At 49.0% G+C, this 26566-nt stretch overlaps 1 pseudogene; it reads left to right on the top strand.

Annotated features, from left to right (window-relative positions):
* On the top strand, positions 1-26566 carry LOC109941483 (uncharacterized; annotated as a pseudogene).

Below are 26566 nucleotides of genomic sequence, written 5' to 3'. Positions count from 1 at the left end.
ATGCGGCCAGCTCGGCCCCGGCGTGCCCGTGGCTCGAACGCGCGCGCCCCATATCGCTGTCTCGCGTGCCACGATGCAGACCACGCGCTCGTCGTCACCGTCGTTCGCGAGAGCAGTGTCTCGCCGCGAGAATTCGTCGTCGCGCTATTGTCGTCGCTGCATAGCAGGGTCTATGTCGCTCTAGTCGTCGCCGAGGTGAGCTTCATCTACCCCGGTTTACTCTCCGTCTACCTCATGCGCAAGTCGCCAAACCTAGTCCCAGACCGCGTCATCGTAGCCCCGCGCTTGTTGTTGTGCTCGTGCCGCGGACGTACCCACATCCGCGTGTGCACAGCGTGTCGTCGAGGTTTAAATGATGTTCGTCTACCCGTAGACGACGCCCGTGTACCCTCCCTCCCCGTCTACCTCATCTACCCCCCTGCACGTGCGCGCGTTCGCACCGTTCGCACGTGTCGTTGTTGTCGTTCGCGTGCGCGGTCGGTGCGTGCCGTCACCGTCCATTCGCGCTTTGTCGCGCAAGCGATCCGCGCACATTAGTTAGTTGTTTCGCTATAATCGTTCGTGCTTAGTAATTAATTGAATAATTGATAATAGCTTACGCAAATAATTTATGCTAACTAAAATCAACTTAGAAAATATAGTATTGCTTCATCATATCACCTATTTTAATTAGTTTTTTACTTATTTATTCAATGCTTATCAGGTTGTCGCACTAGTTAAACTAAATTATAGTTATAGTTATCAACCCGAGCTTTTTACAAATAGATGTCAACACAAATTAATGTAATGTTGTTTTTAATATCTATTTGGTATTTAGTATAAGCACGACATGTAGCTAGTGATTCTCGCGTACCACACTAGCGGTTTTGCACGTGGTTACGTGCTGATCCGTGTGTCGTTCACGCTCGTCGTTTACGTTGTTTCGCGCAGTCACGCGCGTTATTAAATCCGTTACGACCCTTTTCGCGTTACGCTAATTTCATAACAATATCGTCAACATATTAATAATGTTATTTCATCACGTCACAAGTCTATATTATTTGATTAGCTATTAATTCTGTTCTATAGTTCTTTAACTCGCGCTTTTATATATAAAGGTTAACTTGATTAATACCAACTTAAATGCTTCTTCCTTTAATTCGTGTCTAGTATAATCACGTTATCTGTTAGCGAGTATCGCGCGTTGTCGCGCACATTATTTCGTGTCAATCGTGCATCGTGTGCGCGTCATCGTGCTGTTCGCACCGTAGCCGGGTCGCGCGCTGTCGTGCGTGTTGTTTCGCATGTGTCGCTCGTGCTGTTCCACACGTGGTGGCATGCTGATTCGCGCGTCATTCGCGTTGGTCGCGCGCGCTGTTTCGTGTATCGTCAGCATGCTATGTCGTGCGTGTCCGCGCGTCGTTCTACACGCTGTCGTGCTGTTGCGCGCGTCGTGAATTCGTCTCGCTTAGACTCTCTCGTTTTAATTAAATTACTTATTTAACAGATAATTGTTAGTATAGCAGATTAATTGAACTAAATGATAGATATTATTTATATTTGATAATGCCGAATTAAATGTGATAGTTAATATTTGTTTAGCCTAAACCCGTTGACTTCTCGACCGTAGCTTCGACTATCGCATTTCTTTTTCCTCGCGTGACTATAGTAACGCGCTCTATTTTGTATTGCATGTTTTGATTATGTTTTTCTTTGTATGGTGTAATGTTCTTATGCATATGTATATGTTTGTTTGTTGTGCCTGTTCGTCTTCGCTTCGCGTCGCGAATAGACTGCGATCCATTTTCGAGCTTCGAGGAATTGACAGTCAAGCTTCAGTGACCAAGTGATCGAATTCTTCGAGTTCAACAAAGTTGAAGACCCTGAGCATCTGTTTGGTGAAGGCAAGTGTCCTCTGATCCATTATATCCCATTTACTTTATAATTCACTGTCCCGCATACTATGAACAACCTAAGGATTGACTAGCTTTCTATTTACCTTGTCCTTGATTACCTTTTGGGTTACTATGGTTAGATTCATGCTATTGCTTTACTTTAATCAATGAACATGACGTGAACACTTATGAAACGATGTTGTCATTATTATTATGATGTTGGACTGGTAATACTTTAGGGGGCTCGAGCGGTTTCTCGAGTGCCTCTCCGTAAGGACTTGTTCGTTGGATGACCACCCGAGAAAATAGTGCAACCATGAGGGTGGTATGGGACGCACTTAGCTAATTAATTAGAGGAACTAAGGTGTAGTTCGCTTCACCGTCGTGCCGTCAATGGGGCTTAGTGTATGCGGCTCGCTCTGCCGAGGGTGGATTGCCCCTTGGGGAGGAGTGCGATACATTTGGGAAACCTAACGGGCGGCTACAACCTCAGGGAATCTTTGTAAAGGCTTCGTAGTGAATCCCTGGCCATTCACCTCGGGAGTGAACAAGGGTCTTGCAAGCCTGGGCTAGAGAGGGAATCACGGCTCGTGGGTAAAGTGCGCAACCTCTGCAGAGTGTTATGAAACTGATATATCAGTCGTGCTTGCGGTTATGAGCGGCCAAGGGAGCTACATTGATTAGAGACACATTAAATCAAGGCTACTTTGTTTATAGATGATGATGAGGATAATGCTGGTTTTGATTAAGATTAAGATTATGATTATGATTATGGTTTCTGGTATTCTTTCCTTTTGAAAGAGTACTTTTGGGTTAACAACTTGGGTTAATGCTAAAACCTGGCTATATACTAGTAATAATTACATGACCAACTAAAAGCAACTCTTGACCTTAACCTCACATAAAGCTAGTCCACTACAGCCAAACGGGACATTCACTGAGTACGTTGATGTGTACTCACCCTTGCTTTCACAAAACACCAGGTTGCCTTTGGTGCAATCTATGCTCAGGTAACGAAGGTGTCGAGGCGGATTCTCCAAGAGTTTCAGGACTTCGACGAGTTCGAAGATTAGGCTAGCGACCTCCCCCAGACAGCTGCCTGTGGTGGGTTGTTTACGTTGGCTACGTTTCGATTCTGTGTACTTTGATTTATATTATGTAAATGACTCTAGTCTTTAATATCATTACTTACTCTTTATTGTTATTCGAAGCATTGTGCTCTGATGAGTCATTTATGTAATCGCTGTGCACGTGAATTTTCTGATCCTGGCACGTACATGGTTTGCATTTTGTTTACCTTCTAAAACCGGGTGTGACATAAGTGGTATCAAAGCTGTGCTGACTGTAGGACCACTGACTTAGAGTAGCATTGGCCGTTTTAAGGACTTATTGACTTTTACTTCACCCCATCCTTGATGCTGTTTCAAAATATTAGTCACCTTAACTAATTCTATGTTGTGCTCCTATATGCCCCCTTGCCAAAAGTATTTTATTCCAGTATGGTCTATACTTTTCTCAATCTACTAGATCTAATCTCGCTCTTGTGCTTGCGATATCCTTGTAGATGCCCCTGACCATAACATTCTTGCCGTTTGGGATTTATTCCTCTTCCATCATTAAATTTCTACCATTTGGCAATCCTGATTCCTTTGGTATTGACATGCTCGTACCCCTAGATTCTTAAATACTCTTGTTTCATATACTTACATCTAAATTTCTCCTGCCTACTTAAACACTCCAGTTTATATGTCCATGAACTTCGGGTCTTCTGGGATCCCTTCCTATTCTGTTGTTAAGTTGTTATCCCTAGCCTTTTTCTATTCTATTGTCTTGGTATGACCGTATCCTTGGAGTCTTGCATACTCTTATATTTTCATGTATGCTTATTGAAAGGGAATTAGGCTTACACCTATATTCCTAATTGATTTTGGTGGTTAAATTGCCCAACACAAATAATTGGACTAACTAGTTTGCCCTAGTCTATAAGTTCTACAGGTGCCAAAGGTTCACAATAAGCCAATAAAAAGACCAAGAAAAGGGTTCAAACAAAAGAGCAAAAGACAACCTGGAAGGCACCCTGGTCTGGCGCACTGGACTGTCTGGTGCACCAGGGCGGTCGAAGCCAAACTCGCTACCTTCGGGAATTTCTAAGAGCGCTCCGCTATAATTCACCAGACTGTACGGTGAGTCACCGGGCAGTGTCCGGTGCACACCAGACTGTCCGGTGTGCCAGCGGAAGCAACGGCTACTACAGCGCCAACGGTCACCTGCAGAGGCATTTAATGCGCTACAGTGCGCGCCAGAGTCAGAGCACCCGCGGGAGGCGCACCGGACAGTCTACAGTACCTGTCCGGTGCACCACCGGACAGCTAGGCGACCCCACCAGTCAGAGCTCAAACGGTCGAACCCTAACGGCCGGGTGACGTGGCTGGCGCACCGGACACTGTCCGGTGCGCCCGTCGACAGCAGCCTCCACCAACGGTCAAGTTTAGTGGTTGGGGCTATAAATACCCCAACCACCCCACATTCAAGTGATCCAAGTTTTCCACCTTCCAACTACTTACAAGAGCTAAGCATTCAATTCTAGACACACCCAAGTGATCAAATCCTCTCCCAATTCCACACAAGGCTTTAGTGATTAGTGAGAGAGATTTGTTGTGTTCTCTTGAGCTCTTGCGCTTGGATTGCTTCTTTCTTTCATTCTTTCTTGCGAACAACTCAATTGTAACCGAGGCAAGAGACACCAATTGTGTGGTGGTCCTTGCGGGGAAGTTTGTTCCCGTTTGATTGAGAAGAAGAAGCTCACTCGGTCGAGGGACCGCTTGAGAGAGGGAAAGGGTTGAAAGAGACCCGGTCTTTGTGACCACCTCAACGGGGAGTAGGTTTGCGAGAACCGAACCTCGGTAAAACAAATCCGCGTGTCACACTCTTTATTCGCTTGCGATTTGTTTTGCACCCTCTCTCTCAGACTCGATTATATTTCTAACGCTAACCCGGCTTGTAGTTGTGATTAACTTTGTAAATTTCAGTTTCGCCCTATTCACCCCCCCTCTAGGCGACTTTCAATTGGTATCAGAGCCCGGTGCTTCATTAGAGCTTAACCGCTCGAAGTGATGTCGGGAGATCACACCAAGAAGGAGATGGAGACCGGCGACAAGCCCACTACAAGCCACGGGAAAGCTTCATCGGAAGAGTCCCGCAACAAAGGGAAAGGGAAGGAAAAGAAATCCTCTTCCCACAAGTCGCATCGGAGTGGCGATAAGAAAAAGAAGATGAGGAAGGTGGTCTACTACGAGACCGATACTTCATCACCTTCCACCTCCGGCTCCGACGCGCCATCCATTACTTCTAAGCGCCATGAGCACAAGAAGTTTAGTAAGATCCCCCTACGTTATCCTCGCATTCCTAAACATACACCTTTACTTTCCGTCCCATTAGGAAAACCACCAACGTTTGATGGTGAAGATTATGCTAGGTGGAGTGATTTGATGCGATTTCATCTAACCTCACTCCACAAAAGTATATGGGATGTTGTTGAGTTTGGTGTACAGGTACCATCCGTAGGGGATGAAGATTATGATGAGGACGAAGTGGCCCAAATCCAACACTTCAACTCCCAAGCCTCAACTATACTCCTCGCCTCTCTAAGTCGAGAGGAGTATAATAAGGTGCAAGGGTTAAAAGGTGCCAAGGAGATTTGGGACACGCTAAAGACCGCGCACGAAGGAGACGAGGTGACCAAAATCACCAAGCGGGAAACGATCGAGGGGGAGCTCGGTCGCTTCCGACTTCGCCAAGGGGAGGAGCCACAAGACATGTACAACCGGCTCAAAACCTTGGTGAACCAAGTGCGCAACCTTGGGAGCAAAAAATGGGATGACCACGAAATGGTTAAGGTTATTTTAAGATCACTTGTTTTCCTTAACCCTACTCAAGTTCAATTAATTCGTGGCAATCCTAGATATACACTAATGACTCCCGAGGAAGTAATCGGGAATTTTGTGAGCTTTGAATTATGATCAAAGGCTCAAAGAAGATCAACGAGCTTGACGGCCCCTCCACGTCCGAAGCACAACCGGTCGCATTCAAGGCGACGGAAGAAAAGAAGGAGGAATCTACTCCAAGTCGAACACCCATCGACGCCTCCAAGCTCGACAACGAGGAGATGGCGCTCATCATCAAGAGCTTCCGTCAAATCCTCAAGCAAAGGAGGGGGAAGGATTACAAGCCTCGCTCCAAGAAAGTGTGCTACAAATGTGGTAAGCCCGGTCACTTTATAGCAAAATGTCCTATTTCTAGTGACAGTGATAGGGGCGACGACAAGAAGGGGAGAAGAAAGGAGAAGAAGAGATACTACAAGAAGAAGGGCGGCGATGCCCATGTTTGCCGGGAGTGGGACTCCGACGAGAGCTCCACCAACTCCTCCTCCGACGAGGACGCCACAAACATCGCCGTCACCAAGGGACTTCTCTTCCCCAACGTCGGTCACAAGTGCCTCATGGCAAACGACGGCAAAAAGAAGAAGGTTAAATCCAAATCCTCCACTAAATATGAGTCCTCTAGTGATGATAATGCTAGTGATGAGGAGGATAATTTGCGTACCCTTTTTGCCAACCTAAACATGCAACAAAAAGAAAAATTAAATGAATTGATTAGTGCTATTCATGAGAAGGATGATCTCTTGGACACCCAAGAGGACTTCCTTATTAAAGAGAACAAAAAACATGTTAAGGTTAAAAATGCTTATGCTCTAGAAGTAGAAAAATGTGAAAAACTATCTAGTGAGCTAAGCACTTGCCATGAGATTATTGACAACCTTAGAAATGAGAATGCTAGTTTAATTGCTAAGGTTGATTCAAATACCTGTGATGTTTCAATTCCCAATCCTAGAAATGATAATGTTGATTTGCTTGCTAAGATTGAAGAATTGAACATTTCTCTTACTAGCCTTAGGAATGAAAATGAAAAATTGCTTGCCAAGGCTAAAGAATTAGATGTTTGCAATGCTTCCATTTCCGACCTTAGAAGTAAAAATGATATATTGCATGCTAAGGTTGCAGAATTAAAATCTAGCAAACCCTCTACATCTACCGTTGAACATACTTCTATTTGCACTAGATGTAGAGATGTTGATTTTGATGCTATTCATGATCATATGGTATTAATTAAGCAACAAAATGATCATATAGCAAAATTAGATGCTAAAATTGCCGAGCATGAACTTGAAAATGAAAAATTTAAATTTGCTCGTATTATGCTTTATAGTGGGAGACGCCCTGGCATTAAGGATGGCATTGGCTTCCAAAAGGGGGACAATGTCAAAATTAATACCCCTCCTAAAAGATTGTCTAATTTTGTTAAGGGCAAGGCTCCCATGCCTCAGGATAACGAGGGTTACATTTTATACCCTGCCGGTTATCCTGAGAGCAAAATTAGGAGAATTCATTCTAGGAAGTCTCACTCTGGCCCTAATCATGCTTTTATGTATAAGGGTGAGACATCTAGCTCTAGGCAACCAACCCATGCTAAGTTGCCTAAGAAGAAAACTCCTAGTGCATCAAATGACCATAATATTTCATTTAAAACTTTTGATGCATCTTATGTTTTGACTAACAAATCCGGCAAGGTAGTTGCCAAGTATGTTGGGGGCAAGCACAAACGGTCAAAAACTTGTGTTTGGGTACCCAAAGTTCTTGTGTCTAATGTCAAAGGACCCAAAACCATTTGGGTACCTAAAGTCAAGAACTAAACTTGTTTTGTAGGTTTATGCATCCGGGGGCTCAAGTTGGATCATCGACAGCGGGTGCACAAACCACATGACAGGGGAGAAGAAGATGTTCTCCTCCTACGAGAAAAACCAAGATCCCCAACGAGCTATCACATTCGGGGATGGAAATCAAGGTTTGGTCAAAGGATTGGGTAAAATTGCTATTTCACCTGACCATTCCATCTCCAATGTTTTTCTTGTTAATTCATTAGATTATAATTTGCTTTCTGTATCTCAATTATGTCAAATGGGCTACAACTGTCTTTTTACTAATGTAGGTGTCACTGTCTTTAGAAGAAGTGATGATTCAATAGCATTTAAGGGAGTGTTAGAGGGTCAGCTATACTTGGTAGATTTTGATAGAGTTGAACTCGACACTTGCTTAATTGCTAAGACTAACATGGGTTGGCTCTGGCACCACCGACTGGCTCATGCTGGGATGAAGAATCTTCATAAGCTTCTAAAGGGAGAACACATTTTAGGATTAACAAATGTTCATTTTGAGAAAGACAGGATTTGTAGCGCATGCCAAGCAGGGAAGCAAGTTGGGTCTCATCATCCACATAAGAACATCATGATGACTGACAGGCCACTAGAGCTCCTACATATGGACCTATTCGGCCCGATAGCTTACATAAGCATCGGCGGGAGTAAGTACTGTCTAGTTATTGTGGATGATTATTCTCGCTTCACTTGGGTATTCTTTTTGCAGGAAAAATCTCATACCCAAGAAACCTTAAAGGGATTCTTGAGACGGGCTCAAAATGAGTTCGGCTTGAGGATCAAGAAAATTAGAAGCGACAACGGGACAGAGTTCAAGAACTCTCAAATTGAAGGCTTCCTTGAGGAGGAGGGCATCAAGCATGAGTTCTCTTCTCCATACACCCCACAACAAAATGGTGTAGTGGAGAGGAATAATAGAACTCTATTGGACATGGCAAGAACCATGCTTGATGAGTACAAGACATCGGATCAGTTTTGAGCGGAGGCGGTTAACACCGCTTGCTACGCTATCAACCGGTTGTATCTACACCGAATCCTCAAAAAGACATCATACGAACTCCTAACTGGTAAAAAGCCCAATATTTCATATTTTAGAGTATTTGGTAGCAAATGCTTTATTCTTGTTAAAAGAGGTAGAAAATCTAAATTTGCTCCTAAGACTGTAGAAGGATTTTTACTAGGATATGATTCAAACACAAGGGCATATAGAGTCTTTAACAAGTCCTCAGGACTAGTTGAAGTTTCTTGTGACATTGTGTTTGATGAGACTAACGGCTCTCAAGTAGAGCAAGTTGATCTTGATGAGATAGGTGATGAAGAGGCTCCGTGCATCGCGCTAAGGAACATGTCCATTGGGGATGTGTGTCCTAAGGAATCCAAAGAGTCTCCAAATGCACAAGATCAACCATCCTCCTCCACGCAAGCATCTCCACCAACTCAAAATGAGGATGAGGCTCAAGTTGATGAAGGAGAAGATCAAAGAGATGAGCCACCTCAAGATGACGGCAATGATCAAGGGGGAGATGCAAATGATCAAGACAAGGAGGATGAAGAACCAAGGCCGCCACACCCAAGAGTCCACCAAGCAATCCAATGAGATCACCCCGTCGACACCATCCTCGGCGACATTCATAAGGGGGTAACCACTAGATCTCGTGTTGCACATTTTTGTGACCATTACTCTTTTGTTTCCTCTATTGAACCACACAGGGTAGAGGAAGCACTTCAAGATTCGGATTGGGTGGTGGCGATGCAAGAGGAGCTCAACAACTTCACTAGGAATGAGGTATGGCATTTGGTTCCACGTCCTAATCAAAATGTTGTGGGAACCAAGTGGGTGTTCCACAACAAGCAAGACGAGCATGGTGTGGTGACAAGGAACAAAGCCCGACTTGTGGCCAAGGGATACTCCCAAGTCGAAGGTTTGGATTTTGGTGAAACCTATGCACCCGTAGCTAGGCTTGAGTCAATTCGTATATTATTAGCCTATGCTACTTACCATGGCTTCAAGCTTTACCAAATGGATGTAAAGAGTGCCTTCCTCAATGGACCAATCAAGGAAGAGGTCTATGTTGAGCAACCTCCCGGCTTTGAAGATAGTGAGTATCCTAACCATGTTTATAAACTCTCTAAGGCGCTTTATGGGCTCAAGCAAGCCCCAAGAGCATGGTATGAATGCCTTAGAGATTTCCTTATCACTAATGGATTCAAAGTCGGAAAGGCCGATCCTACACTCTTTACCAAAACACTTGAAAATGATTTGTTTGTATGCCAAATTTATGTTGATGATATTATATTTGGGTCTACTAACGAATCTACATGTGAAGAGTTTAGTAGGATCATGACACAAAAATTCGAGATGTCAATGATGGGGGAGTTAAAATACTTCTTGGGATTTCAAGTGAAGCAACTCCAAGAGGGAACCTTCCTAAGCCAAACGAAGTATACTCAAGATATTCTAAGCAAGTTTGGGATGAAGGATGCAAAACCCATCAAGACACCCATGGGAACCAATGGGCATCTCGACCTCGACACGGAAGGTAAATCCGTCGATCAAAAGGTATACCGGTCGATGATAGGCTCTCTACTCTATTTATGTGCATCTCGGCCGGACATTATGCTTTCCGTATGTATGTGTGCAAGATTCCAAGCCGACCCTGAGGAAGCTCACCTTACGGCCGTAAAATGAATCTTGAGATATTTAGTTTATACTTCTAAGTTTGGGCTTTGGTATCCTAGGGGATCCACATTTGATTTGATTGGTTATTCGGATGCCGATTGGGCGGGGTGTAAAATCAATAGAAAGAGCACATCGGGGACTTGCCAGTTCTTGGGAAGATCCTTGGTGTCTTGGGCTTCAAAGAAGCAAAATTCCGTAGCTCTTTCTACCGTCGAGGCCGAGTACATTGCCGCAGGCCATTGTTGCGCGCAACTACTTTGGATGAGGCAAACCCTTAGGGACTACGGTTACAAATTAACCAAAGTTCCTCTTCTATGTGATAATGAGAGTGCAATCCGCATGGCGGATAATCCCGTTGAGCATAGCCGCACTAAACACATAGCCATTCGGTATCATTTTCTAAGGGATCACCAACAAAAGGGAGATATCGAGATTGCATATATTAACACTAAAGATCAATTAGCCGATATCTTTACCAAGCCACTAGATGAACAAACTTTTAACAAACTTAGGCATGAGCTAAATATTCTTGATTCTAGGAATTTCTTTTGTTGTCTTGCATACATAGCTCATAAATATACATTTGATCATATTTCTTTTATATGCTATGACTAATGTGTTTTCAAGTGAATTTCAAACCAAGTCATAGGTGTATTGAAAGGGAATTGGAGTCTTTGGTGAAGACAAAGGCTTCCACTCCACTCCATAACTCATCCTTCGCCGTCGCTCCGAGCAACTCTCCTTCTTTGGTATAATCTTCACTCATGTTTTATTTGCCAAAGGGGAGAAAGTAGTTAGCAAAGAGCTTATATTTCACTCTAAGTATCCGTTTTTGGCGATTCATGCCAAAGGGGGAGAAAGTATTAGCCCAAAGCAAAAGGACCGCACCACCACCTAATTTTAAAACTAATGATTTTCAAATTGGTACCTTATTGTGTTCAAAAGGGGGAGAGAGTAGTATTTTCAAAATTGATATCTTAAAACCCTCTTGAACACTAAGAGGAGAATTTATTAAGGGGGAGTTTTGTTTAGTCAAAGGAAAAGCATTTGAAATAGGGGGAGAAAGATTTCAAATCTTGAAAATGCTTCGCAAAATCTTATTCATTTACCTTTGACTATTTTCAAAAGGACTTTGAAAAGAATTTACAAAAGAATTTGCAAAAACAAAACAAGTGGTGCAAGTGTGGTCCAAAATGTTAAATAAGAAAGAAACAATCCATGTGTATCTTATAAGTATTTATATTGGCTCAAGTCTAAGTAACCTTTGCACTTACATTATGCAAACTAGTTCAATTATGCACTTCTATATTTGCTTTGGTTTGTGTTGGCATCAATCACCAAAAAGGGGGAGATTGAAAGGGAATTAGGCTTACACCTATATTCCTAATTGATTTTGGTGGTTAAATTGCCCAACACAAATAATTGGACTAACTAGTTTGCCCTAGTCTATAAGTTCTACAGGTGCCAAAGGTTCACAATAAGCCAATAAAAAGACCAAGAAAAGGGTTCAAACAAAAGAGCAAAAGACAACCCAGAAGGCACCCTGGTCTAGCGCACCGGACTGTCCGGTGTGCCACCGGACAGTGTCCGGTGCACCAGGGCGGTCGAAGCCAAACTCGCTACCTTCGGGAATTTCTAAGGGCGCTCCGCTATAATTCACCGGACGGTCCGGTGAGTCACCGGACAGTGTCCGGTGCACACCGGACTGTCTGGTGTGCCAGCGGAAGCAACGACTACTACGGCGCCAACGGTCACCTGCAGAAGCATTTAATGCGCTACAGTGCGCGCCAGAGTCAGAGCACGCGCGGGAGGCGCACCGGACAGTCTACAGTACCTGTCCGGTGCACCACCGGACAGCCAGGAGACCCCACCAGTCAGAGCTCCAACGGTCGAACCCTAACGGCCGGGTGACGTGGCTGGCGCACCGGACACTGTCCGGTGGCGCACCGGACTGTCCGGTGCGCCCGTCGACAGCAGCCTCCACCAACGGTCAAGTTTAGTGGTTGGGGCTATAAATACCCCAACCACCCCATATTCAAGTCATCCAAGTTTTCCACCTTCCAACTACTTACAAGAGCTAAGCATTCAATTCTAGACACACCCAAGTGATCAAATCCTCTCCCAATTCCACACAAGGCTTTAGTGATTAGTGAGAGAGATTTGTTGTGTTCTCTTGAGCTCTTGCACTTGGATTGCTTCTTTCTTTCATTCTTTCTTGCGAACAACTCAATTGTACCCGAGGCAAGAGACACCAATTGTGTGGTGGTCCTTGCGGGGAAGTTTGTTCCCGTTTGATTGAGAAGAAGAAGCTCACTCGGTCGAGGGACCGTTTGAGAGAGGGAAAGGGTTGAAAGAGACCTGGTCTTTGTGACCACCTCAATGGGGAGTAGGTTTGCGAGAACCGAACCTCAGTAAAACAAATCCGCGTGTCACACTCTTTATTCGCTTGCGATTTGTTTTGCACCCTCTCTCTCGGACTCGATTATATTTCTAACGCTAACCCGGCTTGTAGTTGTGATTAACTTTGTAAATTTCAGTTTCGCCCTATTCACCCCCACTCTAGGCGACTTTCACTTATCTTCATACCCCAATGTCTGTTTAAGACATTTCAGTTAACATGCCCTTGACCACCCTTGTTTCTTAATGATCCATGAGTGATCATTCTATTTTTCACATCCTTGGTGATCTTGTTGTTTCCTTATAATTTCCCTAGTAATGAATGTTTTATTTTTACTTCAACCCTTCCATTCGAACCTTTCCTATCTTACCCTTGATTTTCCTCTCCATTTCGCCACTTCACGAGGTTTGCCTTAACTCTATCCTTGATTATGCTTTTCATCATTATCACCTTTTCCATTATCGCCTCTATATCTTACCTTGATGTTTATCACCTTTTCCTCTTCCTCGTCTCTTGCGAGTTCTCAACTCCATCCTTCGTTGTGCTTTCGTTTGTTGTCGTCTTTACCTTTCCCATTTGTTAACCACACCTTGTTGATTACATCATATCTGTTATCTAAAATATCCAATCTTCTATCCCAATTTGTGAGCGGTACTTTACTTATCTCACCCTTGGCAATATCCTCTTCTTTACCGCGTGCAAGCCTTAACGTAACTCCATTCTTTGTTGTACTCATACCACATGATCTTCAATGTATTCACCTTTTCTCTCATACCAATTATCGCCTTTGACCCTTGCGATATTGATGTCTTCTACCTGAATGCTTACCTTGAACTTATCCTTTAAAAGCCTCTCTTTTATTTCGACCAAGTTTGAGAGCTGTGAGTTACCTATCTCTCCCTTGATTTCTTTTCACTCTTTGTCACCTTACAAGTTTTGTCTTAATTCCATTTTTTGTTGTGTGTTTTATTTGCTATCACCATTACCTTGTCATCCATTGGTCTTTCCTTGATACTTATCTTTATTCTTGCTCTTTAAAAAAACTCCTCTCTTCCACCTCAATTTGAGAGTGGCAGTTTACCTATCTGGCCCTTGGACGTACCCTCTCCTTTTCCATTTGCAGGTCTAGTCTTAACTCCATCCTTTGTGGTATTTATATTATTGGTTCTTATGCACATTTACTTCCTCTCCTACATTCTTTTCTGTTATCACCTTTAAACCCTCGTGATACCTATGCCCTTGCCCACATGCTTACTTTGAACCTACCCTTTAAAGCCTCCTCTTTTTCATCGTTGTTTGAGGATAGTGCCTCACCTACTTCACCATTGATTGCTTCCCCTTCTTTAATGCGTCACAAGTTTTGTCTAAAATACATCCTTGGTTGTGTTTGTCTGTTATCACCTTAACCCTTGTCATCCCTTGATCTTTACCATGATGCTTATCTTGCACCTTCATTTTAAAGCCTCCTCTCCCATTTCATTTCAAGAGTGATGTCTTACTGTTGGGGCGAAGGCGAAGACGCCACCCTTCGCTCGAGGCCTTCGTCGTACTCGCTGCACCAACGGTGACAAGACAACGGGCAGACTTACCCTTCGTCTCATACGCCGCCGGACGAAGACCTGTGACGAGGTCGTCTCATCTTGCGACCTCGTCCAGAATGGAGGCCCGCGTGTGATCCGGCCCATTGTAACAGGCCCTGCGTGGCCGTTGCACGTTACGGGCCTAATTTGTAAAGGCCTCCCTGTAATTACGGTCTGTAACCCCGCTTTATGGGAATATTCCGGGGATAACCTAGGTGTCTGAGGGCACATGCGTCCTTAACACGGGACGCTGGGCACCCAGATACCTATAAATACCCCCGCACAGTGCCCTTGAGAGGCTAGATTAACAGAGATATTGCCATCTCGTGCGAAAACCCTGTTTACGTTGCTACACCCCCCCGTTGGATCAACTTGCACCAGTGAGCAAGTTCCAACATTTGGCGCCCACCGTTCGTGCTACGAAAAAACCACCCGCGATGGCACCCAAGAAAGTTAGCTCAAAGGCTGATGAGGCTGCAAAGGCAGCACTGCTGGCCGCAAAAAAGGGCAAGGCCCTCGCCCTCACCCACTCCACCGACCAAGAGGTAACTGAAGACGACGTTCTCCGCACCTGCGAAGACGACGTTCTCTGCACCTGCGAAGACGACGCTCTCCGCACCTACGGCCCTAAAGGGCAGCCGCAACCTCCCCCAGGCTTCGCTCCACCAGAGGGCACGGACTTCACCGAGGACGGCGAAATCATCGGTGTCTCAGCAGAAGAACAGCTACAGCTGCGCGCCCTGCGCATCAAGAACCGCAATCTCCAGAAGCAAAAGGAGATACTTGAGGCCAAGCGCCAACGTGTGTCTGCACAAGCCAAGGTGCGGCAAATGATACGAGATGAAGAGCAGAAGGCCCAGGAGCTCGAGCAAGAGATCACGTTAATGCAGCGCGAAGGCCACTTCGGCCTGCAACACGGGCCACCCTTGCAACAGCGCGCACAAGTCGAAGACCTGCACTTCCCCGAGCGCGACCACGCCATCCAACACGCCGTGCCATTCCAAGGGGTCAACTACCTCGACGAGCGAAGTCCCATGGCGCCACACCTGCAAGTGACACCCTGGCCTGCCAACTTCTGGGCAGGGACCTATCCCAAGTACAACGACAGCACTGACCCAGCACAGTACATCATGAGTTATCAGGTCGTCGTTGCATCTTCCGGAGGGGACGACGCCACGATGGCCAAGTCTTTCATCATCGCCCTCGAGGGCCCAGCTCTCACCTAGTTCACCCGGTTGCCACCACTGTCCATCGACTCCTGGAGAAGCCTCCGGGACAAATTCCTGCTCAACTTCCAAGGGTACCGCCCAGACACCGACGCATTGGCTGAACTCTCACTCTGCAAGCAGCTGGAAAAAGAGACTGCGGGAGTATTACCGCAAGTTTCTGACACTCAAGTCACAGCTGCCCTCGGTCGATGACCAGATCGCCATCCACTACGCCATCAGTGGCCTTCGCGCCAGCGTCCTTTACAGCCACTGCATCAGAGATCCGCCCAAGAAACCCAAAGATGCTCCACAGTCCAGCCGCACGTGGACGAGAACTCCGCAGCCAGACTCTGGTTGAGACGGCCGCAATCAGCAGCAGGTGCACAACATTGCCAACCAGCACCCCGCTGGTGACGCCCCTCGCCGCCAGGAATATCCCCCCAGGGCCACGGAAACGGAACTCGCGGTAGGTGCCGGGGACGCGCGCAGCCGCCGCGCCGATTCTACTGTCTTTTTCACGGTGAAGACTGTGCCCACCAAACCAAAGACTGCCCAGAGACGAAGGCCACCAGAGACAGGATGGCACGGGCGCAACCAGCCGACAACCCTAGAGTTGTCGCGCACACTTATCAGCAACCCCCTCCACCATACATCCACGCCCCCGCCCCGCATCCACCGCACCACGCATACCAACACCACCAGGAAGTACAAATCGTACCTCCCCCACCCCCACCTCCACACCAGCAACAACAAAACATCCCCCACCCCCATGCCCCAAAACAAGAAGACTTCGCCAATCAGCCGTATCGTGGAGTCATTCATATGATCACTGGGGGTCCAGCACCGACTTCGACACAAAGCGGCAGAAGCGGGACCACTACCGCAGCATCAACCACGTCGCCATCACCGGTCCAGTCGTGCAGACGAAGTGGTCCCATGTACCGCTAACCTTCGACGCCCGAGACGTCGACCTGCGCAGCGCCCCCCACATCGACGCCATGGTTATCAACTGCAGCGTGGCAGGCTGGGACCTGCACAAAGTCCTAGTCGACAATGGCAGTCAAGCAGACATCATATTCCTCCATGCCTTTGACCGCATAGGCATAAGCCACAGCCTGCTCAAGCCTTCGGACAACCCGTTGTATGGCTTCGGCGGCAAGGGCACTTTTCCTGTCGGCAAAATAGAATTGCCTCTCTCCTTCGGTGTAGCACCCAATGCCCGAAGTGAGCAAATAACCTTTGATATCGTCGATATGGTGTATCCGTACAACGCCATCATGGGCCAGGACTCCATCAACAAGTTTGAGGCAGCCATTCACGGACTGTACCTGTGCATGAAGATACCAGGTCCGTTAGGCGCCATCACGGTCTACGGCAATCAGTAGACTGCACGCAACATAGAGCGGGACTTCGTCCCCGGGCAAAGAAATGTGCACTGCCTCACGGCCCAGCGCGAGGTCCCTGCGTCCGCCAGCCCAACCGACAAAGAACACGACAAGGCACAGCTGCAGAGCAACGACGGGACCAAGACTGTCCCCCTCGACCAGGCCACGCCCAAGCAGACAGTCACCATCAACGAAGACCTCACTTCGCATGACGAGGAGAAACTCCTATGCTGCTTGTCCAAGAACAAAGATGTCTTCGCCTGGTCCGCCCTCGACCTGGCCGGGGTCAGCCGATCCATAATTGAGCACAACTTGGGAATCGACCCTTCGGTGAGACCGAAAAAATAGCGGCTCCGCAAAATGTTCGACGAGAAGACAGAAGTCGCCAAGGCCGAGGTACATCGCCTCCTGGAAGCCAAATTTATCGAGCCAGTGGCTTACCCCACGTGGCTCTCCAACGTTGTGATGGTGCAAAAAAAGAGCGGCAAGTGGCGAATGTGCATCGACTTCACTAGTCTCAACAAGGCCTGCCCAAAGGACAACTTCCCGCTGCCTCAAATCGACAAAATAGTCGATAGCGCGGCCGGGTGCGAAGTCATGTCACTCCTCGACTGCTTCTCCGGTTACCATCAAATATATATGAAGGAGGAAGACAAGGCCAGCACCAGCTTCATAACACCCTTCGGCACATATTGCTTCATCAGAATGCCGGAGGGACTCAAGAACGCCGGGTCCACCTTCTCCCGGCTTACCAAAACAGTGCTCGAGGGGCAAGTCGGCAGAAATATATTCACATATGTGGACGACATCGTCGTCGCCAGCAGGAGCAAGGAGGACCATCTTGTTGACCTCGCTGAGACATTCGCGAACATGCGGGACGCACGACTTCGCCTGAACCCCGAAAAGTGCGCCTTCGGCGTTCGCCAGGGGAAAATATTGGGCTACCTGGTATCACACCGCGGCATCGAGGCCAACCCAACCAAAATTCAGGCCATCATCAACATGACGCCCCCGCAGTCAGCCAGAGACGTCCAGCGCCTGACGGGCAGATTGGCCGCCCTCAACAGATTCATCTCCAAATCCGCTGAGCGAAGTATCCCCTTCCTCAAAACACTCCGCGGTGCAAAAGACTTCGCTTGGGGACTAGAGCACGCGGCGGCCTTCGCCTCACTGAAACAGTACCTGTTGGAATTGGCGGTTCTTACAAGCCCCGACTCTTCGCTACCCCTGTTGCTTTACGTTGCGGCCTCGCCGCACGCGGTCAGCGCGGCACTGGTTCAGGAGCAGACAGTAGAGGGAGTGATCAGACAGTGCCCAGTTTATTATGTCTCCGAAGTGCTCACACCGTCAAAATGTAACATGATGGAACTAGAAAAGATTGCCTATGCAGTTGTTATGTCTTCGCGCAAATTGTGCCACTATTTTGAAGCATTCAAGGTCCGCGTCACCTCAGATAGGGGACTCGACGAATTATTCAGAAACCCGGAGGCATCGGTATGGATCGCCAAATGGGCGGCCGAACTCTCCGGCTACCACATCACTTTCGAGCCCAGGACAGCGATCAAGTCACAAGTTCTAGCAGACTTCGTCGTCGACTGGACAGGTCCAATAACACAGCCGGACCCGTCCGCAGAGAAGGTTTGGACAATCCACTACCACGGCGCATGGTGCCATGCGGGGGCAGGCGCTGCCGCAGTCATCACCTCACCCGCCGGGGTCAAGCACAGATACGCGACACGCTTAAGCTTCGCTCTGGAATCTGACAGATGCACAAACAACATAGCAGAATACGAAGCTGTCATCCTTGGCCTCCGCAAACTAAGAGCCCTTGGTGTCACCACCTGCATTGTCAGAACAGACTCCAAGGTAGTCGCCGGCCAAGTCGAGAAAGACTATGCAGCAAAGGACCCCGCACTTGTGCAATACCTCGTGGCCATCCGAAGTCTCGAGAGACAATTCAAGGGATTCACCTTGCAGCATGTGGACCGGGCCAAGAATGAAGAAGACGACGCATTGGCCAAGGCTGCCGCCAGAGGCGAGTCCCTGCCCTCCGACGTGTTCTACCATGTTATCGGCACGCCAGCCGTCTGGAGCCCCAAAGGGCTCCAAATAACCAATGACAGCGAGGGCCACCGCATAGTCAACCTTATTATGACTGAAGACTGGCGGGCACCAATAACCCTGTTCCTACAGGGGTACTACCACCCAACCGACATCAACGAGGCCAAGCGCCTCAAGCATCGAAGCTGGGACTTCGCACTGATTGAGGGCTAGCTCTACAAGAAGGGGGTCAGTCAGCCAATGCTTAAATGTGTCACCGAGACCGAAGGCATCCAAATCCTGCGCGAAGTCCACAGTGGTACTTGTGGCTCTCACGCAGGGCCAAGGGCACTGGCCGCAAAGGTGATCCGCCAAGGTTTCTACTGGCCCGCAATGATCTGCGCCGCAAATCGGGTCACAAGGTCCTGCGAAGCCTGCCAAAAGTTTTCTCCTCGATCAGGCAGCCCTTCGCAATTCACAAAACTGATCGCCCACACATGGCCTCTCCAGTGCTGGGGCCTGGACATCGTCGGGCCCCTGTCCGTGGCTCAGGGGAACCTCAAGTTCACCTTCGTCGCTGTCGAGTATTTTACCAAATAGATCGAGGCGAGGGCTGTTTCCACAGTAACATCAAAGACTGCACAGAAATTCTTCTGGCAAAACATTGTTTGCCGCTTCGGAGTACCGTCCGAACTCACATTTGACAACGGCAAGCAGTTTGACAGCCAAGACTTCAAGGATTTCTGCTTCTCCATTGGCACCAAGCTTGCCTTCGCCTCAGTATATCACCCACAGTCCAACGGAGTTGTGGAACACGCCAATGGAAAAATTTTCACAGCTGTCAAGAAGATGCTCCTCGACGAAAAAAGGGCAGGTGGCCCGATTTGTTACCTGAAGCGGTCTGGGTGCTAAACACGACTGAGTGCAGGGCGACCGGGTTCACCCCTTTCCGCCTTCTATATGGATCGGAGGCCATGACCCCACAAGAAATAATACATGGGTCCCCGCGAACAGTTTTGTCAGTTGTCCCCGACGTGGACGAACCCACTTCGAAGGATCTTATCGACGGAGACCGCGTCTTCGCTCTACAGGCTCTAAATAAATACCAAGCCTAGACAAAAGCATGGCGCGACCATGCAGTCATCCCGAGGGAATTCAGCGAAGGGGACCTCGTACTCGTCCGAACAGCTCGGACAGAGTCCAGGGGCAAGCTGGAGCCCAAGTGGGAGGGCCCTTTCATTGTCAAGACGAAGGCATCCCCCAGCGCATACAGGCTCGCAACGCCAAACGGCGAAGACTTGGAGCATTCCTGGAACATCAACAATCTCCGCAAATTTTTTGTTTGACTCATCAGGGCCAGCTCGCCCTTGTAATTCGCAAAAACAATTTTATTCTGGCCCGCACTCTTTTCCTCCTGAGGGGTGAGGTTTTTAACGAGGCGGAGTCATGTAATATACAAGTGAAAAATCCCCCGCAAAAATCTACGTCGAAAAAAGACCGCGCCGACGGTCTTCGACATTCGACCAATACAAAGTCACCGCGAGGCCCAGCGCTAGCTACCCTCGCGTGCGACACTCCGCGCAAAAGTCGCCTAAGGGTGCAGCCGGACTAGCACAACAAGTGCGTAAAATCGAAGTCTTCTTCAAAAAAGACTATCCGCGCAAAAGTCGCCTAAGGGTGCAGCCGGACTAGCACAACAAGTGCGAAAAATCGAAGTCTTCCTCAAAAAAGACTATCCGCGCAAAAGTCGCCTAAGGGTGCAGCCGGACTAGCACAACAAGTGTGAAAAATCGAAGTCTTCCTCAAAAAAGACTATGCGTGCAAAAGTCGCCTAAGGGTGCAGCCGGACTAGCACAACAAGTGCGAAAAATCGAAGTCTTCCGCGAAGAGTATCCGTGCAAAAGTCGCCTAAGGGTGCAGCCTGACTAGCACAACAAGTGCGAAAAATCGAAGTCTTCTGTGAAGAGTATCCATGCAAAAGTCGCCTAAGGGTGCAGTCAGACCAAGCGCAACAAGTGCGAAAAAGACTACACCAAACTGTCCGCGCAAAGACCGACTACATGCGCGCCAGACAGACACAACAAATACACCAGACCAAGTGCGCAACGCCTTCGTGAGCATAACCAAATGTGCGAAGACACACAACCTCATCATACAAGCCATTACATATGTACAGCGAGGGCATCACACTTTACATCGGCTCAACCTTCAGAATAATTCCCATCTCCCTGTAGTTAAATAGTATTATCCTCAGCTCCTCACCCGCAAAAAGACCTCGTAGCTCCCCCTCACCCACACTCGCAGCAGCCGGCAAGGACAACAGTTCCTGCCTGCCAGCCCTACCCACACGAAGCCGACCGTCGTCCGCCTCACTCACTCTACGCTTCGCAACCGCCCTTCTGTAACGCCCCGAATTTTGGAGTTGAATTTTTTCTTTTCTTCACTCGCTAAATTCGGGCGTTACCCTTTCTTTTTTTCCTTTTTCCTCGCTAGACCTTGATCTTTTCCAAAATTATAGCGGGGTTCGGCTTGGAATTCCCGTGTAAAGCAAAACCTTAAAATACTTTATTTTGGGTGAAGCATCATGCCGAACCATGCATACTTTTTTGGGTGTTTAAAAATGTGAAAAGCCTTCATCTAGGAAAATAGATTTAGAGAAAAAGGAAAAACCTTTTCTTTTTCTTCCCCCCCCTCCTTCCCCATTTTGGCCCAGCCGCCCCCCTTCCCCCTCGCGCCGGCCCAGCTGGCCGGTCGGCCCAGCCGGCCCCCCCCCCCCCCCCGCGCGCCCCCGCTTTGGGCCCATGGCCGGCCCAGCCGCCCCCTCCCTTTTCTTTTCCAAAAAATCCCTCCCGCGGGCCCCGCCCGTCATTCTCTCACTCTCTCTCTCTTCGCCCAAACCCTAACCGCGCCGCCGCCGCCCCTGTGCGCCGCCGCCGCCGCCCCTGCGCGCCGCCCCCCTCCGGTGAGGCTTCCCCCCCTCTCCTCCCTCCTCCCCTCCCTCTCCCTCCTCCCTCTCCTCTCTCCGGCGCCCTCCCCCGCGCCCCGCGTCCCCCGCCGCTCGCCTCGGCCCGGCCGCGCCCGGCGAACCGCCCGGCCCCGCCCTCCCCGTCCCCGGCGCCCGGCCCCGCGCCCGCGTGCGCGCCGGCGAACCGCCCGGCCGCGCCGCGCCCCGCGCCCGCCCCCGGCCCCGCGCTCCCCGTCCCCGGCCCCACGCCCTCCCCGACCCCGCCTCGGCCGCGCCCGGCCTCGCCCTCGCTCCGGCGAGCTCGCCCCGCCCCGCGCCCGCCCGGCTCGTCCAGCCCCGCCCCCGTCGCTCGGCCCGGCCCCGGCTCGGCCGGCCCTCGCCGCGCCTGGGCCCCGCTCGGCCGCCCCGCCCGCTCCCCGGCGTCCCGCCCGGCCGCGCCCCGCCCTTTCCCCCGCCCGGCGAGCTCGGCCGCCCTCGCCCCCGGCGTCCCGCCCCTACCCCGCCCCTGCCCGGCGAGCTCGGCCGCCTCCCGGCGAGCTCGGCCGCCCCCCCCCCCCCTCCGGTTCGGCCGCCCCGGCCCCGGCTCGGCCGCCCGTCCCCGCGCTCGGCCTCGTCCGGCCGTATCCTCGCTCGCCCGCGCTCGCTTTCCCCGGCGTGCTTGCCCGCTCGCCCCGCCGTGCCTTGCTCGCGTCGTGTCGGCCCCTGCGTGGTCTCGAGCTTGGCCCAGCGTGCCTATGGCGCGCGGCTTTGAGCTTGGCTAGCGCTCGGCCCCGACGTGCGCACGGCTAGTCCGTGGCGTGTGCGTGCGGCCTCGCGCGTGTGCCCGCGTAGTGCGCGTGCCTTGGCGCGACCCGTCGTGCCTCGTCTACCCCCCTAACCCCCCCTGTATCCTATATGCGCTAATCACGTCGTTTATATTAATAGGATAGGAGTCTTAATTTGGAAATTGGTTACGTTAGTTAATTTATATAGCCAATCGTCTATCTTATTCAATGCTAATCTACTAAAAGTGATCGCGTTTACATTAGTGCATGTAGCTAATCCTTTTGTTAGAACCAACTGGAACTAGAGCGCGTGACGTCTAGTCATTCGTTTACCCGTAGTGCCCCTCGAGCATAAGCCTTAACCCCTGCGAGACCTTCCCTCGTTTCTTTCTAACCAAGGTAAATTCATTATTATATGTGGTATTCTATGCATGTTTAATCTACTTGTTCTCTTGTATGGTGTATTGTTGGTTTCCTAATTCCAATGGATGGATGTATGTATGCTTGCAACCGCATAGAGAACGATCTGGTCGAAGAGCCCGAGGAACCCGCAGGAGAAGCCCCTGAGCAGCAATCGGTTGGTGGAGGCAAGTGTCCCTTGACCTATCTCTGTCCTATTCACTCTTTAATTCACCTCCCGCATTACACATTTATGCCTAAGGATTGACTAGCTTTTGTTATCCATATCCTTGTTTACCTATTTGGGTTGGATTATTATTGTTTAGCTTTATGCTATTGCTCAACTCTAATTAATGAACATGATGAGATTATCTATGATACGCTGTTTTCCCCTCTCTTACTATGATGTTGTACTTGTGGTCTTCAAGGGGGCTCGAGCGGTTTCTCGAGTGCCTCTCCGTAAGGACCTGTTCTATGGATGACAGCCTGGGAAAACAGTGCAACCATGAGGGTGGAATGGGGTGCCCTTAGCTGAATAATTAGAGGATCCGGGGTGTAGTTCGCTTCGCCGTCGTGCCGTCAATGGGGCTCGGTGTATGCGGCTCGCTCTGCCAAGGTTGATTTGTCCTTTGGGGAGGAGTGCGGTACATTTAGGAAACCTAACGGGCGACTACAGCCCCGGGGAATCTTTGTAAAGGCTACGTAGTGAAACCCTGCTGTTGGGGACTTGTTCTCAAATGCTATGAGTTAAGAACAAGGCAACATAGAAAAATGTTAATCGTTAAAGTCCTTCGTCCTTCGAAGCATTATTCCCCTTAGGATATAATGATTTTCGTACGAAGGTTTTGAAGGGTGTACCTTCGTAAATACAATGACGGAGGATGAATTATAAGGAATATAAAGAATAACATAGACCATTGCATATTATTATTATTAATTTATCTCTGCATTATTATTATGTAGAAACAGAAATAACATCGAATTACAAATGTACCTTCAGCTTGAAGGAGATGAAAGTACAAGCGTGACGCAAAAGTGATTGTCAGATCAGCGTGAACAGTACGGGGGTACTGTTCACCTATTTATAGGCACAAGACACAGCCCATACAAAATTACATTTATGTCCTTTACATTTGATAATAATTCTATAGTAATCTATCGAGGTCTGAATAGCCTTTTCATCTTTAAGTCGGTTTCATTTGTTGCTACCACGCCGAAGCTTTCCTGCTCACACCTTCGGCGCTGTATCAACCTTCGTATTATTCTGGTCTGTTGTGTATCAACCTTCGTATCAACCACGCCGAAGATACCTGTTCACACATTATACTCCAGAAATACTGTTAAATCCTGTTTTTGAGGACCTTCGTAAGCCGAAGGCCCCCAACAGTAGCCCCTCTCAATATTAATTTGTTTAAAATAATAAATTTAGATTGCGACATGGACGAAGGCTTTACGCCGAAGGTCCGAAAAAACACCTTCCCTTTGCTAGAATAGCAACATTCACTAACAAGCGGGGTCTTTCAATTTTCAACGCACTGGGCGTATAAATACGGTCATACCGCGAGCTCATTTAGCATGCTCTCTGTGACACCCCAGGTGTCAGTCTCGTGTTACGTCGCGAGATTTATCCTAATCTCGGATGCTCAGTGAAAATTTCTATTTCTCGCTCGCGTATGTCCCTGATTATCCAGATTATTCATTCACGTTTCACCGAATTCGGAGTTACTCAGTCTCACAGAAGGCCAATTTGGAGCCTGTTAAAACTTTTAATTCTCGACACGAATACGAACTCGATAATCCATCTCGAATTATAAATCTCATCTGAAGCTCATTTAAATCAAACTCTTGACAGCTGTTATTTGGTCTGAGCCCGATTTTAATTCCTCGAATGTTGATCTATGTCTGACTATTTTATCTAAATCCGTACTCTCAAACGGAATACTCAATATGTCATCCTCTAATTAATTCTTACTCGACTCGGCCAAATATCTCATATCCGAACCGAACTCAAAACCCCGCATCGACAGCGATTTTAAGTTGTCACGATTCGATTTCTCCGACTAAAAATCCGAAGCCGATTGGAAGTCTGAGAGAAACATTTATTTCTAAAATAGTGCGCGAGAAATTATTTCCGAGCGAATTCAAATCAAACTCTCGGCCGAATTAAGCGCTCAATCGTCCGTTCGTCGCAACTCTAATTCGCTCTGTTATCTGTAGAAACGAAATCCGCAGGAACATTTTTAGTCCGGAAAATAAATTAGCGCAGCTCGATTTCGTGTTTGGGCCAGCCCAACCCAGCCCAATTGGGCCCATTTAGAACCCTAACCCTAGGGTTGCTTCTATAAATAGGGGTGCTCACTTGGAAATTTTCCACTCCCACCCCTCAAAAATTTCCAGCCGCCACTCTCTTCTCCTTCTCTCCCACGCACCTTCTTCATCCTTGCGCAGGGCGGCAGCAGCCACCAGCGAGCCCTGCTCCACGCGCCCCAGCCATGGCGCCCTTCTTCCCCAGCGCAGGGAGCTCGGCTCCCTTCCTCCCAGGGCGCTGGCCTCTCTCCCATGGTCGGCCCTCTGCTCCGGCGCTCGGCATCCCTGCAGCAGGCGCCCTTCTTCCTCCCTGGCTCCCACGGCAGCAAGCAGCCAGCAGGGAGCAAGGCCAGCCCCCATGGCGCCCTTCCTCCTCGGCTCAATGGTGTGGCCGAGCAGCAGCCTCTTCTCTCTGTTTCCTATGCGTGCGCAGGGGCAGAAACTCCATGGCCGCCGAGCTCCATTCCCCCAAGGAGCAGCTCCCTCCATGGCGCCATTTCTCCCAGCCGACGCCCTCATTCCTCCCTGCGCAGCGCCCCTTTTCTTCTACCTCTTGCCGGCGCCCAGAAATTCCAGCAGCGAGCAGCGCACGTCCTGCTGTCCATGGCGTGCAGCAAACGTGGAGCTCAGCTCCACCTCTCCCCATGGCTGCGAGCTCCCTTCCCTAGCTGCTCGGCTCCCCCTCCCATGGAAACCAGCAGCCTCATCTCCTCTCCCCAACCGATGCCCTTTTTTTTCCACCTCCGGCAGCAAGCTGCGAACTCCATTTCTCCATGGCCGCGAGCTTTTCCTTGCTGCGACTGTCTCCCAAGGACAGCGCGCAGCAGCCTCCCCGTGGCCATGGTCTGCAACAAGAAGTCGCGCGCTACATGTTCGATGTTTTGCGCAGCAGCTCCGATGTCTCCGCGCGGCTCGCTGTTTTGTGTTGCGCAGTGAGCAGCACGCCGTGATGCCCGTCGGTGGTTTGCTGTTTTTGCGCAGCCCCGTCGTCGTCGTTGTTCACCCCCGGTGAGGCCACGTAAATCCTTGTTCGATTCCGCATCGGTATTAATTTCCTATGATTAATTGTGTGTGTGTGCTGTTTTGTTGTGTTTGGTGGAGGAGAGAAACCCCGTGTTTTGCGAGGAGAAGGCAAGCCGCTCAACGCTCGTCGATGGCGAAGCTATGCACAAATCGGAATCACCGTCGTTCTTGCA

Source organism: Zea mays, chromosome 1 (genome assembly GCF_902167145.1).
Source record: "Zea mays cultivar B73 chromosome 1, Zm-B73-REFERENCE-NAM-5.0, whole genome shotgun sequence".
NCBI lineage: Eukaryota > Viridiplantae > Streptophyta > Magnoliopsida > Poales > Poaceae > Zea > Zea mays.
Note: the sequence above shows the minus strand (reverse complement) of the source record. Positions and strands in the feature narration are given on the sequence as shown.